The sequence below is a fragment of the Ursus arctos genome, unplaced genomic scaffold, assembly GCF_023065955.2.
Source record: "Ursus arctos isolate Adak ecotype North America unplaced genomic scaffold, UrsArc2.0 scaffold_1, whole genome shotgun sequence".
Classification (NCBI taxonomy): domain Eukaryota; kingdom Metazoa; phylum Chordata; class Mammalia; order Carnivora; family Ursidae; genus Ursus; species Ursus arctos.
The window spans coordinates 72,911,172-72,928,011 of NW_026622763.1; the positions used below are offsets into that span (position 1 = coordinate 72,911,172).

Sequence of the window (16,840 nt, forward strand, 5' to 3'; positions counted from 1 at the left end):
AATGATGAGCAGACAAAACAGCACAGGCGCAAAATAGCCACGATGTGTGAAAACTGTGTTGTTTTTAAGCTCTTAACAAGTAGCATACGGAGTGAGAGTGGAGGACAGTCTCCACCCAGGGGCAGGTGGGGCCAGTATAATCATGGTTCCTAGTGCAATAGGGAGGGTTTAAATGTAGAAGGAGGAACGAATGGGAGAGCAGAGAGCTAAAAATGGAGAGATCTGGAGATACTGACTAGGTTGCCCAGACATTGTAAGTGGAAGGACTGTCAATTAGAAATGGGTTGTGTGGTGCAGAGCTGAAAGAGGAGAAGGCAGATTCAGAAAATATATCGGTTAATATGCTTTGGTTACATGTGACAGGAAGAACGAATGGTAACATTCTATTATGCCGTTAGACAATCCCAGAGTTGGTTGACGCAGTGACATGATGATGTCAGGTCTCTGGGATGGCTTTGGTGAGATTCTCCTCACTTTCCCCTCAAGGTTGCAAGATGACTGCCACAGCACCAAACGCTGCGGTCTCACGCATCAGTGTTCAAGGATAGGAAGAAAGTGAGGGCATGGGCTCTCTTCCTGTTTGTCTCTCTTTTATCAAACACTCACACATACACACACACACATCTTTCCTAGATACTCAGCAGGTTTCCTTTTATATTCTAATGGCAAGTTGGAATCTATGTCCAGGTTCTTATTGCAAGGGAGGCTGAAAAGTAAAATAGCATTTAGCTCTTTTGGTGGGGAGAAGGCCATGCCAACAAGGAGAAGATCAACTGAACAAACACGAGGGTCGGGGCCCATGGATCAGCTGGGCACACGCTGCCGAGTAGAGGAGGCAGGACTCCATCTGACCAGGAGATGTTGCCACAGCTGTTCTTTACCTCCCTCCAGCTTCTGTGGTCCTCACACCCTGGATCATTCATGAGAGTAACTGGCTCTGTAGTCCTAAATCATCACATAATTGCTTGTAAATGGCATATACATTCTCACAAACTATGAAATACCTAGGAATAGGTATTTTTATTAAAAACTTGCATGGTATAATTTTTAATGCAAATCCAAGTTGAAAAGACACACATTTGCATAATTGCAGGAACATATTATGTTTTGAGATTTAAAAATGAATGCTGTACATATGTCTCCTGAGGCAAGGGAAACAACAGCAAAAATAAACTATTGGGACTACATTAAAATAAAAACCTTCTGCACAGCAAAGGAAACAACCAATAAAACTAAAAGACAATCCCCTGAAAGGGAGAGGATATTTATAAATGATATATCCAATAAAGGGTTAGAATCCAAAATATATAAAGAAATTATAGAACTCAACACCAAAAAAAAAAAAAACCCAAATAATCCAATTTAAAAATCAGCAGAAGACACAAACAGACATTTCTCTGAAGAATCCATACAGATGGCCAATAGATACATAAAAAAAGATGTTTAACATCACTTATCATCAGGCAAATGCAAATCAAAACCACAATGAGATATCACCTCACACCTGTCAGAATGGCTAAAATCAAAAACTAAAGGAACAACAAGTGTTGGTGAGGATGTGGAGAAAAAGGAACTCTTGTGCACTGTTGGTGGGAATGCAAACTGGTGCAGCCACTGCAGAAAACAGTATGGAGGTTCCTCAAAAAATTAAAAATAGGGTGCCTGGGTGGCACAGTTGGTCGAGTGTCCAACTCTTGGTTTTGGCTCAGGTGGTGATCTCAGGGTTTTGGGATGGAGCCCTGCGTTTTTTAAAAATTTAAGAAAATTAAAAATAGAGCTACCTTATGATCCAGTAATCTCACTACTAGGTATTTACACAAAGAATACAAAAACACTAATTTGAAGGGATATATACCCTTAAGTTTACTGCAGCATCACTTACAATAGCCGAACTATGGAAGCAGCCCAAGTGTCTATCAATAGATGAATGGATAAAGAAGATGTTGTATTTATACAATGGAATATTATCCAGCCATAAAAAAAGAATGAAATGTTGCCTTTTTCACAACATGGATGAATCTAGAGAGTATAATGTTAAGTGAAATAAACCACTCAGAGAAAAATAAATACCATATGATTTCATTCATATGTGGAATTTAAGAAACAAAACAAATGAACAAAGGGGGAAAAAGAGAGAGATAAACCAAAAAAAGGACTCTTTACTACAGAGATCAAACTGATGGTTACCAGAGGGGAGGTGGGTGGGGGGATGGGTGAAATACATGAAGGGGATTAAGGAGTGCACTTATCTTGATGAGCACTGAGGAATATACAGAATTGTTGGATCACTAAATTGTACACTTGAAACTAATAAAAAATAAAAAAATTAAACAAGGAGGCCATTAGACTGAAATGACTCTAATGCGTGGCAGCCCGGTAAGCAAACCAAAATCTAAACCTATAAATGCTCAAGGTTAAGAAATGGAAACCTAGGGACAACCAATCGCAAACCGCCAACTAGGCTTTCAGCTATAGGCAAACAAGTAATCTCCCTGCTTTGCATCCACATCTTCTCTATAAACACCTTCCCCTAGTGCCTGGTGGCAGAACGCTCCTAACCCCGTCTGCTTTCGTGCTGCCTAACTGTATGTTAAAAAATAAAAATAAATAAAAATGAATAGTGTAAGAATATCAATCTTTCACAAATTTACAGGTTTAATATACTTCCATTTTTTAAATCTCATGGAATTTTTCAGGGTTAATGACAGGACTCAAAATTTCATCTAGAAAAATGAAAATGTCAAAGAAAATGCATTAAGTAATTTTTTTAAAACTTTAAAATCTTAGTCAGCCTACTGGAAAACTTTGGTGTTAAGAAATCTTTTTATGCGGTTCAGAAATCCCTTAGGTTTTACCAAAGCATTTCCTTCTGATAAATTCAGATAAAACTAAACTCAATATTCTTTTTTTAGTGGGAAAAAATACACTTCCGTCCCATTTTTAGAGAACTGTGTGATTTGTCCATTCGTTGAACAAGTGTGTCAGCACCCTGCTGTGTGCTGGACACTGTTCTAGATGTGCAGATAAGCAGTGAACAGAACAAACATAAATCCTTGCCCCATCTCTCCCGCCAGCCAGCTACTGAACTACCTTATGTCTACTTATGGGCTAACGGATGTGTTCAAATGGTACAATGTAGTTTGATGTGTTCCCTCTCGGTTGTATCTCTGAACTGCTTTATTATTTAATACTAACTGTCATTTGTGTTCTCCAGGAAGCAGATGTCAAAATGAAGATAAAGGTGCCAGAGGTTTGGGGCACCTGGGTGGCTCAGTCAGTTAAGCGTCTGCCTTCGGCTCAGGTTATGATCTCAGGGTCCTGGGATTGAGTCTGGCATTGGGCTCCCTGCTCAGCGGGGAGTCTGCTTCTCCCTCTCCCTCTGACCCTCCTCCCCACTTGTGCTCTCTCTCTCTCTGTCTCAAATAAATAAATAAAATCTTTAAAAAAACATTTTAAAGGGGGCCAGTGTTTTGTTGTGGGTAATGCCTATGAAAAGCAAAAGGGAGAGGGAGCAGGAGTAGGCAGGGAAAACCTACAGACCTCAATGTCAGTCTGACACCTGTGGGAGAGAGGAAGGAAGGAAGAGAGGGAGAAAGAGCTCCAGACTGCGGTAAGCTCTGAGGACATGTCCCTTAGCACAAAGACTGCTCATAGAGCGTCCCATGTTGGGCACAAATGGCCAGGCCTAGTCGCCCTGCCATGCGCAGTCATTGGCTGGTTGCTGCCTGGAAGGAGAACGGTCTCCACTCAAATGCTGTGGCAGATCCTGAGGGCGTTGCTGCTAGAAAGCCAGCTCATGGAAAGCCATTTCTTCAAAATAGCTTTTGTAGCCAACTTATAAAGACAAATGGCAGAGCAGCCTTATTGCCTGCTAAATTTAAGAGCTGTGAAAGAAAACACAAACTCAAGTGCATATCGTGTTATAATTTCTGTATGTCCAAAAGCACAATAAACAGAGTTAAGAGCAAGCAACCAAGCTGGGGAAAATAGCTGAAATAAATATGACAGGCAAATTAATAGTCTTTCGTCAGAGAAAATTCATACAAACTGATTTTTAAAAGTTGATTTGATTCCAATAAAGATAATAGGTAAAAGACATAACTGGAAAATTTACAAAAAAGAAGATATAAAACAGGGGTGCCTGGGTTGCTCAGTCGGTTGAGTGTCTGATTCTTGATCTCAGCTCAGGTCCTGATCTCAGGGTTGTGAGTTCAGGCCCCGTGTTAGGCTCCATGTGGAGCCTACTTTAAAAAAGAAGAAGAAGAAGAAGAAGATATAAAACAAGTAGAATTGGAATATTTTCAACCTTACCAGTAATTAAAAATAAGTAATTTTATTTTATTTTAAATTTTATTTATTTATTTGAGAGACAAGAGACAGAGAAACAGAGCACAAGCAGGTGGAGGGGCAAAGGGAGAAGCAGACTCCCCACTGAGCAGGGAGCCCGAAGCTGGGCTCGATCCCAGGACCCCAGGATCATGACCCGAGCTGAAGGCAGATGCTTAACTGACTAAGCCACCCAGGTGCCCCAAAATAAGTAATTTTAAACAAGATTTTTTTTTAAGCTAAGAAACTAACAAAGGTTTAAAAAATTGTATTACTCAGTACTTGTAAGAGTATGGTAAGTTATTCTTACACGTTTCTGGGGATGGTGTAAATTGGTGATAATTTTGGACCTATTATTTTCCCTTTAAAGAATATGTATTGAAAAAATAAAGTAGGGGGCGCCTGGGTGGCACAGCGGTTAAGCGTCTGCCTTCGGCTCAGGGCGTGATCCTGGCGTTATGGGATCGAGCCCCACATCAGGCTCCTCCGCTATGAGCCTGCTTCTTCCTCTCCCACTCCCCCTGCTTGTGTTCCCTCTCTCGCTGGCTGTCTCTCTCTCTGTCGAATGAATAAATAAAATCTTTAAAAAAATAAAATAAAATAAAGTAGGAAAAAAGCTTTAGGCACAAAGATGTTATTTTAGTTAAGACTCTTGTGAGAAACTCAAGTGGTTTAAGCCAAAAAGGGGAAATTACATGTTCATATAAACAAACCATCAAGCCATGGAAAGTAGGGTTTAAAACAGCCCTCAGAGTAGACTAGATACAGGAACTGCATAGCATCAAGTCATTCTCTCTCTCTCTCTCTCTCAGTTTCTCTCTCAGTCTCTCTCTCTTTCACACACACACACACACACACACACACACACACACCCTACCCCTTGTTCTCCAAGCTCTGAAAGAAAAACAAAATGAAAACAATGGTGTACATTACCAGTTAGGTATTGAAAGATTGTTTCTCCCAGCAATAATCAAAGTGTTTAAAAGGACCCCATGTACAGTCTCTCCACATGGTGGAGAACAAGGGAGGCACTCACTTTGGGATCACATCTTTACAGCTTGTGTTTCAAAGAGAAGGAGCCTCTGCTCTACTCAGCCTGGGTCACACGCCCATCCCTGAACCAGTTCATGGCCAGGTGTCCTTGTTCCCTCTCTTTCAATAACCCCTATCTGCCACAGTCTTATTTTAGATCTTCATATTCTCTCGCCTAGACTGTCTGTGTTATCTCCTAAAAGGTCTCACGATTTCTGTAACAACCACTACCCTTCCCCTCACATGCTACACTTACCCCATTAATCCATCCTTTACACTACAACTGGTATTGTTTGCTCCTTTTCCTAAAACACAAATCTGATTGGGTTCACACTTTTGCATTAACTTTTCACTGGCTCCCTATTGCTTTCAGATGAAGTCCATATGCTACCCAATCTCACTTGACATTCTTTTGTCCCTCTGTTCTCCTTGACATACACCATCCAGGCAGACACACTGCCATTTCCCAGGAATCTCTGCTCTTCGGCGTGCTCTGTTTTACTCGCCAGTGTCAGGGCAACCCGCCCTGAGCAAGTACGGCCCAAGGCCATCTTGCTTCTGTTCCACACCAGGAGCCTTTTGCTTTATGCCTTGTGGCTGCTCTAACCTCACAAGGTAGGACATCCATGAGAACCTGCTGTTAAGTTAATTAAACAAGGAGGCCATTAGACTGAAATGACTCTAATGTGTGGCAGCCCGGTAAGCAAACCAAAATCTAAGCCTATAAATGCTCAAGGTTAAGAAATGGAAACCTAGGGACAACCAATCGCAAACCGCCAACTAGGCTTTCAGCTATAGGCAAACAAGTAATCTCCCTGCTCTGCATCCACATCTTCTCTATAAACACCTTCCCCTAGTGCCTGGTGGCAGAACGCTCCTAACCCCGTCTGCTTTCGTGCTGCCTAACTGGAATCAACTCTTGCTCAAATAAACTCTTAAAAGTTTTAATATGCCTCACTTTATCTTTTAACACTGCTCAACTGTCAGATGAACACAAGCCAAAAAGCCCAGAACAATGAAAGCCTCTGAGGCCACCCCTGACCCACTAGAAGATTGGAACCAATGAATTAATGCTTTCCCTTTTTGTTCCCTAAGAGGATAATTTTGAGAAAGATTTCATAAAGCTCCTCAGAAGCTTCCACAGGATCAAACACCAGTCACTCATACCAGCACCAGCCTCAGTGGCCACAGCCATGGACGGGCTAATTCTTCCCTGCTTCACTTCCTCTGGAAGCACGATCCCCCATAATCTACCTGAACTCAAATTCTTTGCCTCAGGATCTGCTTTGGGAGAACCCAGGCTAACACACTAAGCTACTTCCAGGCCAACAACTTCCTGGAAGATCATAATCTGACCAATCAGGATGGAAGCCCCGAAGCCTGAGGCAAGAAGAAGGACTGTGGGGAGACAACTGCCTTGTTCCCATATCACACTCATGCTCAGAACTGAGGTCCCAGGGGCGCCTGGGTGGCACAGCGGTTAAGCGTCTGCCTTCGGCTCAGGGCGTGATCCTGGCGTTATGGGATCGAGCCCCACATCAGGCTCCTCCACTGTGAGCCTGCTTCTTCCTCTCCCACTCCCCCTGCTTGTGTTCCCTCTCTCGCTGGCTGTCTCTATCTCTGTCAAATAAATAAATAAAATCTTTAAAAAAAAAAAAAAGAACTGAGGTCCCAACAGCCCAATCTCAGAGCAGTCTGGCACTCAAAGAAACAGGTCAGCACACAAACTGATGTAAATAAAAACATTACTATTATATCTCTCAAAAAAGCATCAAGGATACGAAAGTATATTTCTGATACAAAACAAAACACTATTGGGCACCTGGCTGGCTCAGTCAGTTAAGCGTCTGCCTTTGGCTCAGCTCATGATTCCAGGTCCTAGGATAGAGACACGCGTCAGGCTCCCTGCTCAGCGGGGAATCTATTTCTCCCTCTCCCTCTGCCCCTGCTCCTGCTGCCTCTCTCTAATAAATAAATAAAATCTTTTTTAAAAAAAAAACAACAAAACACTCTTTTTAAAAATTTTCTCTCAGAGCCACACTTTCTGTGGCCTTCCCAGAAAAGATCTGCCCCTCCAGGCCATATTCTCTCTCCTGACCTTCAGCTCTCACTTACAAAACTCTTTAGTAGGACATGACTTAGTTCTGGAGTTCCCTTTCTCCTCCTGCCCCTTTGCTCCTCCCTCTTTCTCCTCACCAGTCAATAAATCTTGCCCTTTTTCCATGAAATAACCCCACCCCATCTCCTCTTCTCCGTTCCATCTATTTTCTACCATTGTCTCAGTTCTGCATCACAAGGCCCAGAAACCAACCTAGCAAAGACAGACTCTCCCTTAGCACTCAGGGGGAAAGGACAGGTAGAGATTGCTAGACTCAGAATTCTCCTTTGTGGGCAAAAGAGGCTGCAAACACTCGACTTTGATACATTTGTTCCTAGTCACCCAATATATTAGCTAAACACAAAGTGCATCCCAAGGTTCCTTATTCCTCTACAAGGAAAAGAATAAATATGAGTGAAGCAAACAGTCTTTAAAGATTGAAGTTAACAGAGGAATCATCATGGTCCATGTGCAATCTACCTACCTAAACTTTTGGGTTATGTGTTAAGTACTTTTTATGTTCATTAAATCCCTTAATAAATCTTTGTGACTGAAAAATTGGTAATTCAGATATTCCCAGAATTGCTGGACGTAGGGACTATCTTATGCCGCAGTATTCCCGTAACACTAAAGGGGAGGTGGGGGCTTAATAGGAGATGACCTGCATCGCCGTGCTGCCAACACTAGAAGTCAGATTGTAATCACACGCTGTCTGGAGAGCTCAAACTCAGAGCACGTGAGCATCACGGAGCTATGATCGCCAGACACTTCCAACTCAACTCTAGGGTTGACCTGCCCTACAGGGGGGATGGCTGTCCCAGGTCAGGGTGTATGCTGTGCAGGAGAGAACTTGCCGGGGTCTACCTCTCTATTTCTCTTTTTCAAAGGCTAGTAAATCTCTTTCTACTAGGCTCTTTCTTGGGATAGATGAGTACCTTTAGTCAGGCCTTGTCCTACAAGGGGTGGTGGTAGCCAGGAGGGGCTATGGCTTAGGCATCGCTTTCACAAAGGCCCTCAAGTGGAGAGGCTATTCAGACAGCCAATACTGGGGCTGAAGAAGGACATCTATTATATGCCTTTATGCTTGAACCCCAATCCCGTTTCACACTGCCTGAGTGCACCATGGAAGAATAATTTAATAAATCCTATAATTATCTTGTGAGTAGCAAATTATATTGTATTATGTGCTGAAGTGTTAATTGTCTCAATGTAAACATTTAAAATAGCACTATTTTTCTATGTCTGTTTTGCATATCTTTGTTTCTTTTAATGAGCGGGAGTAACTTAAGCCTCTCAAATTCTAAGCAGTTCTGGGTCAAGTAGCTCTTGTCTGGACATTATGTCTTTAAAGATGGACTTTGGGGGTGCCTGGGTGGCTCAGTCAGTTAAGCGTCAGTGTTCGGCTCAGGTCATAATCCCAGAGTCCCAGGATCCAGCCCCACGTCAGGCTCCCTGCTCAGCAGGGAGTCTGCTTCCCCCTGAGTCTCTCCTCCTGCTTGCATTCTTTCTTTCTCTCTCTCAAATAAAAAAATAAAATCTTAAAAAAAGAAGTAAAGATGGACTTTGTAGATCTCTATACTGTTCAGCTATATGTTAACTAATTAGCAAATGAGAGAAATTAAACAATTATTAACTGAGTGCCTACTCTTTGTAAGATGGTAGGCAAAAATGAGAAAGTAAAGGATGTAGTTCCTGTCCTCAAAAAGTTTACATTCCAGAGAAAGAGATAGACATTAATCATGGAATCATGTAATCAATGTAAAATTACATTCATGGTAAGTTACAATAGGGTAATTTGACTTTCGGTGGGAATCAGAAAATTATTCATGATGAAAGGACAGATACCTAAGAGAAGAATAGAAATTAAGCAGGAAAAGTGGCAAGGATAAACAGCCTCCTGGGGTAGGGAGGAACATGTTCAAAGGCCCTGAGGTAAGAAAGAGCAGCACAGATTTGAGTTACTGAAAGATGGTCTGAGCCACTGGAGCAGAGAGTCAGAGAGAACAGGGTCTAGATGAAGCTGGCTGAGGGATATTACTTTGAATCTCCGGGTTTTTGATAGGGGTGAGTCATCTCACTGCTGTCCACAAAGGCTGCCTCAAAGCCCTACCCAGAAAACCACTGCTCTGAACCCCATATCCAAATCCTCATCATCTTTCAGAGCTCAACTTGAGCCTGAGCTTTCCAGAATAAACCAAACTAATCACTTGAGAGTCCTGAAGCAGGATTTTATCCCTGTGTTTCAGGCTTTGAACAGCAATAAAACTGAGAAGTAATGTAATTGGGGAAAGTGTTGTCCAAAGGAAGAGAATTCAAACAACAATATTAAATGAGTTTACAGAAGCAGACAGAAAATAAGGAAATACACCCACACAGGAAATTTTTTAAAGTTTTTCCAGATAAGGGGACTTTTCATTCATTCAGAGCAAAAGTTTTGAATTAAGAGGGGAGTTTTCACATATAAATATTGCAATGCATGCCAAGGGATGTGGTGTAAAGATGGATTATTAAAAAAGCTTAAGTAGAGAATCAACAAAACCAAAATTTGTCTCTTTTAGAAAACATTTTAAAAAATAGACACAACTCTGGCAAATTGGTAAAAAAAAAAAAAAAAAAGATAGCAAAAATAGGCAATATTAGGAGTAAAAAGGGAACATGACATAAATACAAGGATTTTTAAAGATGCAAGAATACTAAGGGGCGTCTGGGTGGCTCAGTCGTTAAGCATCTGCCTTTGGCTCAGGGCATGATCCCGGAGCCCTGGCATCGAGCCCCACATCAGGCTCCTCTGCTTCTTCCTCTCCCACTCCCCCTGCCTGTGTTCCCTCTCTTGCTAGCTGTCTTTCTCTCTATATATCAAATAAATAAATAAAATCTTAAAAAAAAAAAAGAATACTAAGAACATCTTTCTGGCAATAAACCTAGAAAGAGATTAAGTGCATAACTGACTAGGAAAAAATATAATTCTTCAAAACTAATTCAATAAAAAAATTAAAGTAGAGAATATATAACTGGAATTAGGCAGAGAAAGTAGACTTCACCTCAAATAATATAGGCCAGATTAGCACAAATGACAGAAAAGGCATTCAGGAATTCCTTTAAGTAGCAAAATGGGTCTTTCCCCCCCATGCCTATCTGTAATGTACAAAGAGAAGACTTCATAACTAAGATTATCAATGACTAAGGCAGATTTTTTTCTCACATTAATATCTTGTTGGGCTGCAAGTTTCCAGAAATTTCCACTAATAAAATTACCTTGAAGGCCCTCTATGTTAAGCAGGCGCGCATTGTCAGTGGTCTAAAGCATTATGGTGGCATTCTGAAACTTTTGGGTCTGCAGGACGTTTTTGAATAGCAGTGGCACACTTGAAAGGAGTCTCGGACAATACTAGACAAATTGGCAATAATTACAATTATACTCTAGTGTAACAATGTCACTGTGACTGACAAAGCAGCCACAGTTATAACCGCCAACCTTTCTCTGGCACACGCTTGCGTTTTTCTTTACACCTGTCTTACCCACAGTAAGTTCTGTGCCATTATGCGTTGTGTCACACAACCCCCTCAGCCCACTCCAGCCGACAGATGTCAGATAAATATATGTATACTGAATCCCGGGAAGAACTACCATTACCCATTAGTCAAAGCTTGACGATTCCACCTACCCTTTTATGACAATACCTTACACCTTATACACTAGCTAACAACTGCCAGGAGCTCCTGACAAGCCAACGTGCCACAGAGGTTTGTTTCCCGAAGCCTGGCATACACCTTATTGGGCTTCAGTGGGATGACTCTAGACAGAATTTTCCCCATTTTAATAGTTTTAAATTTATCTTTAATATGTATTAGAAAGAAATGTAACTAGCACCTCCAATTTGGATTTTCACAGATATTAATTCAATAGAAACAGCACAGCAGAAAATGGAAACAGTAGTAGAATATGAATTTGATATTAAAGATGCGAACACGCTCTTAGGAAGAATGACGACGTTTACGTATTTTTAACAAAGCAGTAAACCAAGCACAGCCTTTACAGAACCTGGGAAGGGAAGATACATACTCACCAGCAGAGGAATCTGTGTTACATTTTGTTACAGAGACATGTGCAGAAGGACTGCCCATCGTGGCAACCAAAGGCAGGAGAAATTGCCAAATCCTTCAGAATAGTTGACAGAAATTTCAAAGAACAAGATGCTGGTGCAACCGAACCATGATGACACAGCATTTTCACGCATCACAGGTCTTTCCTTCTTTCCGGGACATAAAGAAATGGTGAACCTCACAGTCACGATGTCTTGGATTTGATCAAATTGCCCCAAATTCCAAATGCCACCGTCACATTTGGCTGTGCCTTGGAGCTGCCAGTGCCAAGCAGGATGGAGGAAATGAAGAGGCAGTACAGTCAGGCCAGAGCTCATGCACCTGGCCCTGGGCGACAGCAGAGGGCGAACACGGGAACTGCCTTATGACTGATATGAAGGAAACCTCTAAGTATAAAAGAGTAGTTAGAGATGGAATATAGCAAACATAGCTGTGAATTCTAGAGCTTGCAGCCCTGCCTCTGCCCTATGCTCACTAGGTGTTTCTTCTCCTCAGGGATGATATGCAGAGAATTAATATTCCCCAACACTGCCCAAAAAGAAGGCCCTGGATGGGTTCCTGAGGGGCCCTGCTAGACCACGTGTGGCCCCTCTTGTTGCTAAATGAGGGGCCCCGAGATCTTGGAGAAGGGCAGTGGAAAATCACTGGGGAGGAAGGGAGATGCTAAGGGCAACACTATTAACCAATTACCGCGGAAATACTTTAATATCTAGAAAATCACTGCGGCCACATTGGCGTTTACCAGTTGAATAGTCCCCTGCTAATACTGTTTCTTCCACTTCTCTCCTTCCCTGTACAACATGCAGAGACTGTACTACAATGTGGAAAGTAAGAGCCAGGCTGTGGACCTGCCGTGGGCTGGAATCCCTGCTGGATGACCTTAAGCGAGCCACTAACTTCTCAGAGTCTCAACTGTTTCACTTATGTGATAGAGAAAGCACTCGACTCTACAGGTTTCTTAGAATTAAATGAGGTAAGCTGGGTATAATGCTTAAGCGTGGCACCCAGCACATAGTAAATTCTCCGTAAATGGAAGCTACTGGCATAGTTATCCGCTTCTCGTGCTCAAAGGAACCAGGTACCTTGCCCAGGCATCCGTGGAAGACTCACATTCGCTGGGCCACATTGAAGACGTGGGTTTTCAGGTTTGACTGCTGATGGCCATTAAATACAACAGCAATGAGAACATCTGGTTTCAATTGAAATTCTAGTCCCTGTGTTCTGTGAATCAGTTTAGGGTTTCTTTCTTCCCCCTCCAAAACAATTGAAAGCTTTGTACTAAATTTACCATTTCTAAGTGAGTTAAAATATGTTCTTTATTTAAAAACAAATAGGCCCCAGGACAGTATGGGAGAGAGCTATCTATTTTGGCAAGTTGCCTTTCCATTAAGTGCATATTACACAGTCAACTCACCATGGTAAAGCAGTTGAGACATTTCTCACTGACCTTTCTGGCCCCAATTATCTAATGCTCAGCAAAGCTTTTATGGAAAATATCATCACAATTTATAGTTAATGGGTGAGCTGGGCACTGTCTGTGTCTTTAAAATATGCTTCCTCATTCTATATTAATGTTCACTTAGTACTATTTTTTACTATTATACATACTACTACATTTATATATTTTACATATATCATACTATTACAGTGAGCATGCTTGTAGTTTTGTCTTTGTGCCTTCATCTAATTATTTCTTTAGAAATTGTTAGAAATTAGATGCCTAGCATAAATGGTACGCAGATTTTTTTGAGTATATACTGCCTTTCACAAAGTTTTTACCAATCTACACTCTCAATAGTATATGACAGTATCTTTCCTCATGCTTTCATCAATATTTAAATCTTTCCCAAACTGGTAGGTGAAAATATCATCTTACTGTTTCAATTTGTATTTTTTCAGTTACTCCTTAGTCTTTATGCTTGCTTATTAACCATATGGATTACTTATTCTGTTTGAGTCCTTTGCTTATTTTTCTATAGACACTGGCATTTTTATTGTTATAAACATTAAAAAATATAGATAATATATATGGATAAATATTATTTATATAGATATAAATGCAAATGAAGAACTCATATAATTACATAGAGAGGGTATTTTAAGTTTTCAGCTATTATAATCTTGCCTGGTAGAAAGAAATTAGTCATTCTTCCATTTTAGTTTCAAATATACTGTTTATAGTATATATATATACATATTATATATATACATATATATACATATTATATATATGTATATATATATATGGAGAGAGAGAGATTATTTATAGGAACCTTGAGATAATTTTGTACTAGTCAGCAAGACCTGGACATAATATATTGGTTAGTACTTTTGGAATCAAGACAAGCCAATGAGCTATTAGTAGTTAATCTTTGTTCCTCTGAGCTGGCCTAGGAGTTATTAAGGCCCTGCCTTTGATGTAACTAACAGCCTCAGGGAAGGGAGAAGGGAACAGACCTTCAAAGGACAGACCTTGCTGGTATTTCTCTGTCTTAATTGATGAGAACATAAAATTAGTGACTATTATTCCATGGCATGAGACTCTTCAGTACTTGCTACTGGGGGTGCATAGTGGCATTCATCTACCACCTGGTTTTATCTTCAGTGAAAATGTGTGGGTAAGGCTGGGGAGAGATAGGACAGTTAGGATCCTCTTTGGGGAGACAAGAGGTTGAGAGCAGGAATAGCAGTGAAGGGAAGGGGGCTAAGGTGAGCATCCTACACAACCAGCCAGCTTCCTTCAGCAGTGTGGTAGGAGGCAATGAGCCTGTGAGATGGCCATCCTCCCCAGAACCTCAAAGCTTTGGGAGGTCTGGTGGGGCTGTAGTGGTAGGAAACGTGTCTCATTCTCCATTGACTAAGTCACCTCATGAGTAAATCTGTGTATGTGCTAAGGTCATGGGTCCTTCTCTGTTCTTATTTCTGTGCAGCGATGAAATTATACTTTTGGTTTCATTTTTATTGCTCACCATTTTATTCATCAGTTCATATGTGAATCTCCATTCCTTTCCAGCTGAATTATAAACTCCTTCAAGGTGGAATTTCTTTTTTAGAATTATGAATATTTAGCAAAGTTTTAAGTACACAACATATACTCAAATATTTATATCTACATATCACACAGCCTACTAATATAAAAGATATTTTTTTAAAGATTAAATAATACTATGTAAATTAAATATGTTTTATTACTGAACTATCATTTAGTTTCCAGGTCTTTAAAATGGGAAGAAAGAAGAGAGACCACATGGGAAGCCAAATGGAAAACAGGTATTCTTTCTAAGTCACAGAATTTTATGATTAGAAGGAGTTGTAAAAATTAATAAAAGGAGGGGCAAACGGCTGGTTCAGTCAGTGGATCCCACAACTCTTGATCTCAGGGTTGTTTGAGCCCCACATTAGGTGTAGAGGCTACTTAAAAATAAAAAATAAAATTAATGAAAGGAAACCTCATTTAGAATGGAGTAGAGAGACTGGAAAGGGGAGCTCTCATGTCCTACCACTCATCAACTGCAAATCCAACAGGAAGAGAAAGATCTTCACATGGATACTACTTTACTATTCCAGCAGGAAGAAGGAAGGTTTTCCTCCTGCCCCAGCAACAGCCCAGCCAATGAGAGACTGTCACAACTCAGCCAATGAGAAGCCACCGTACTCCAAACTCCCAGTTTACTCCAAGGGATTTTTTTGTTTATAAGGGTCAACCCAGCAACCCTCTTTCCTCTATCAAAGAGTGCTCCTCCACTTTGTTCTGCAGACCAGAGTGTGGCGTTGCTGCAGCTTGCTTGTTCTGGATTGTAATTCTCTGCTATTCTGAATAAACCCATCTTTTTCCGGTAAAACAACTGGCAGTTTTATTTTATTTTTTTAAGATCTGTTTATTTCAGAGAAAGAGCAAGTGGGGGAGGGCCAGGGGGAGAGAGAAAGGGAATCTTGAAGCAGACTTTCCACTGAGAAGGGAGCCCAGGGAGGGGACGAGGAGGGTGCTCCAACCCAGGACCCTGAGATCACAACCTGAGAAGAAACCAAGACTTGGCCACTTAGCTGACTGAGCCACTCAGGCTGGCAGTTTTATATTTAAGGTTAACGGAGTCGTTGACATCATTAATCTAATACCTTTATTTATTTGTTTGGAATCTGGATTATGTTGGCTTCCTTTAAAGGTATTGAATTTTTTCTGGCAAGTGGTTAAATAAGTGTCAATTCCTCTTGGGCAGGTCAATTTAAAAATTCTAGGTGTTGTTGGGGTTGGATGATTTTCGTATTTTTTGTCCTGAATCTAGTGTGATTCTTATTCCTATGGCATGGCCTTTCTGGGGTCTTAACTGAATCCCTGAGTTTTTCGGAGAGGTCCCTCCACTCTGGCTTAGAGCTCAGCATCTCCAAACCCTGCCTCTGCCTATGTCCAGTCAGTTCTGTTTTATCCACCTCACCCCCAGAATCCTCTCTCTCCACCAGGCGCTGTGGAGTCTGGCCTGTGGGTGAACAGCCAGCACTAGTGAAAAATTCTAGGACAGTGCTCCTGCAGGCCAGACCTCAGGGGCCCTCTCCTGTGTCCAGCTCCGTCTTCGTCAGTTTTCTGCTGCACAGTCTCCCTCAGCCACTCTGGATACCGATCTCTGCCTTCTCAAGTCCCTAAACTGCCACTCAATGAGACAGCCACTCTGCTTGGGCTCCAGCTCTACACCACAGCCCAGAACATGTCCTCAGACAGAAAGCTGGGCTGAATGGGGACTCGTCTTTTGTGTTTCTCTGAAGTACACTGTCTGAAGTGTAATCCAGTGGCTGAAAACAGTTGCTTCATGTATTTTATCCACTTTTATCGCTATTTATGGCAGGGAAGTAAACCCATTATCTAATACTTTTATTTTGCTGAAGAGGAAAATGAAACTCAGAAAAAAGGAATGACTGATCTTTTTCTTTGGTTTGTTTTTCTTTAAAAAAAAAAAAAAAAAAAAAAGATCATAGGGGCACCTGGGTGGCTCAGTTGGCTAAGCGTCTACCTTCGGCTCAGATCATGGTCTCCAGGTCTTGGGCTCGAGCCCCGCATTGGGCTTCCTGATCAGCGGGGAGTCTGCTTCTCTCCCTCTTTCTCCCTCTGCCCCTCCCCACTACTCATTCGCTCTCTCTCTCTCTCAAATAATATAAAATCTTTAAAAAAATAAATTTTAAAAATAAAAAATAAGATCATAGATATCATTTTGTAGTACTTTTTCTCCACCCCCCCCCCCCGCCCACTTATACAACATGAGCTATTCCCCATGTCATAATATATTCTTC

The 16,840-nt window shown here is 41.3% G+C and overlaps 1 long non-coding RNA gene across 2 annotated transcripts; it reads left to right on the top strand.

Moving 5' to 3' along the window:
• The first annotated feature begins 12,371 nt into the window (after window positions 1-12,371).
• LOC125281309 (uncharacterized) lies at window positions 12,372-15,449 on the top strand. Of its 2 annotated transcripts, none has more exons than XR_007188439.2 (3): window positions 12,372-12,533; window positions 14,768-14,830; window positions 15,086-15,449. It is a non-coding gene; the product is annotated as an uncharacterized LOC125281309 (long non-coding RNA). The 2 variants fall into 2 exon arrangements; XR_008960868.1 differs by having other exon boundaries at window positions 15,128-15,449.
• The last annotated feature ends 1,391 nt before the right edge of the window (window positions 15,450-16,840 follow it).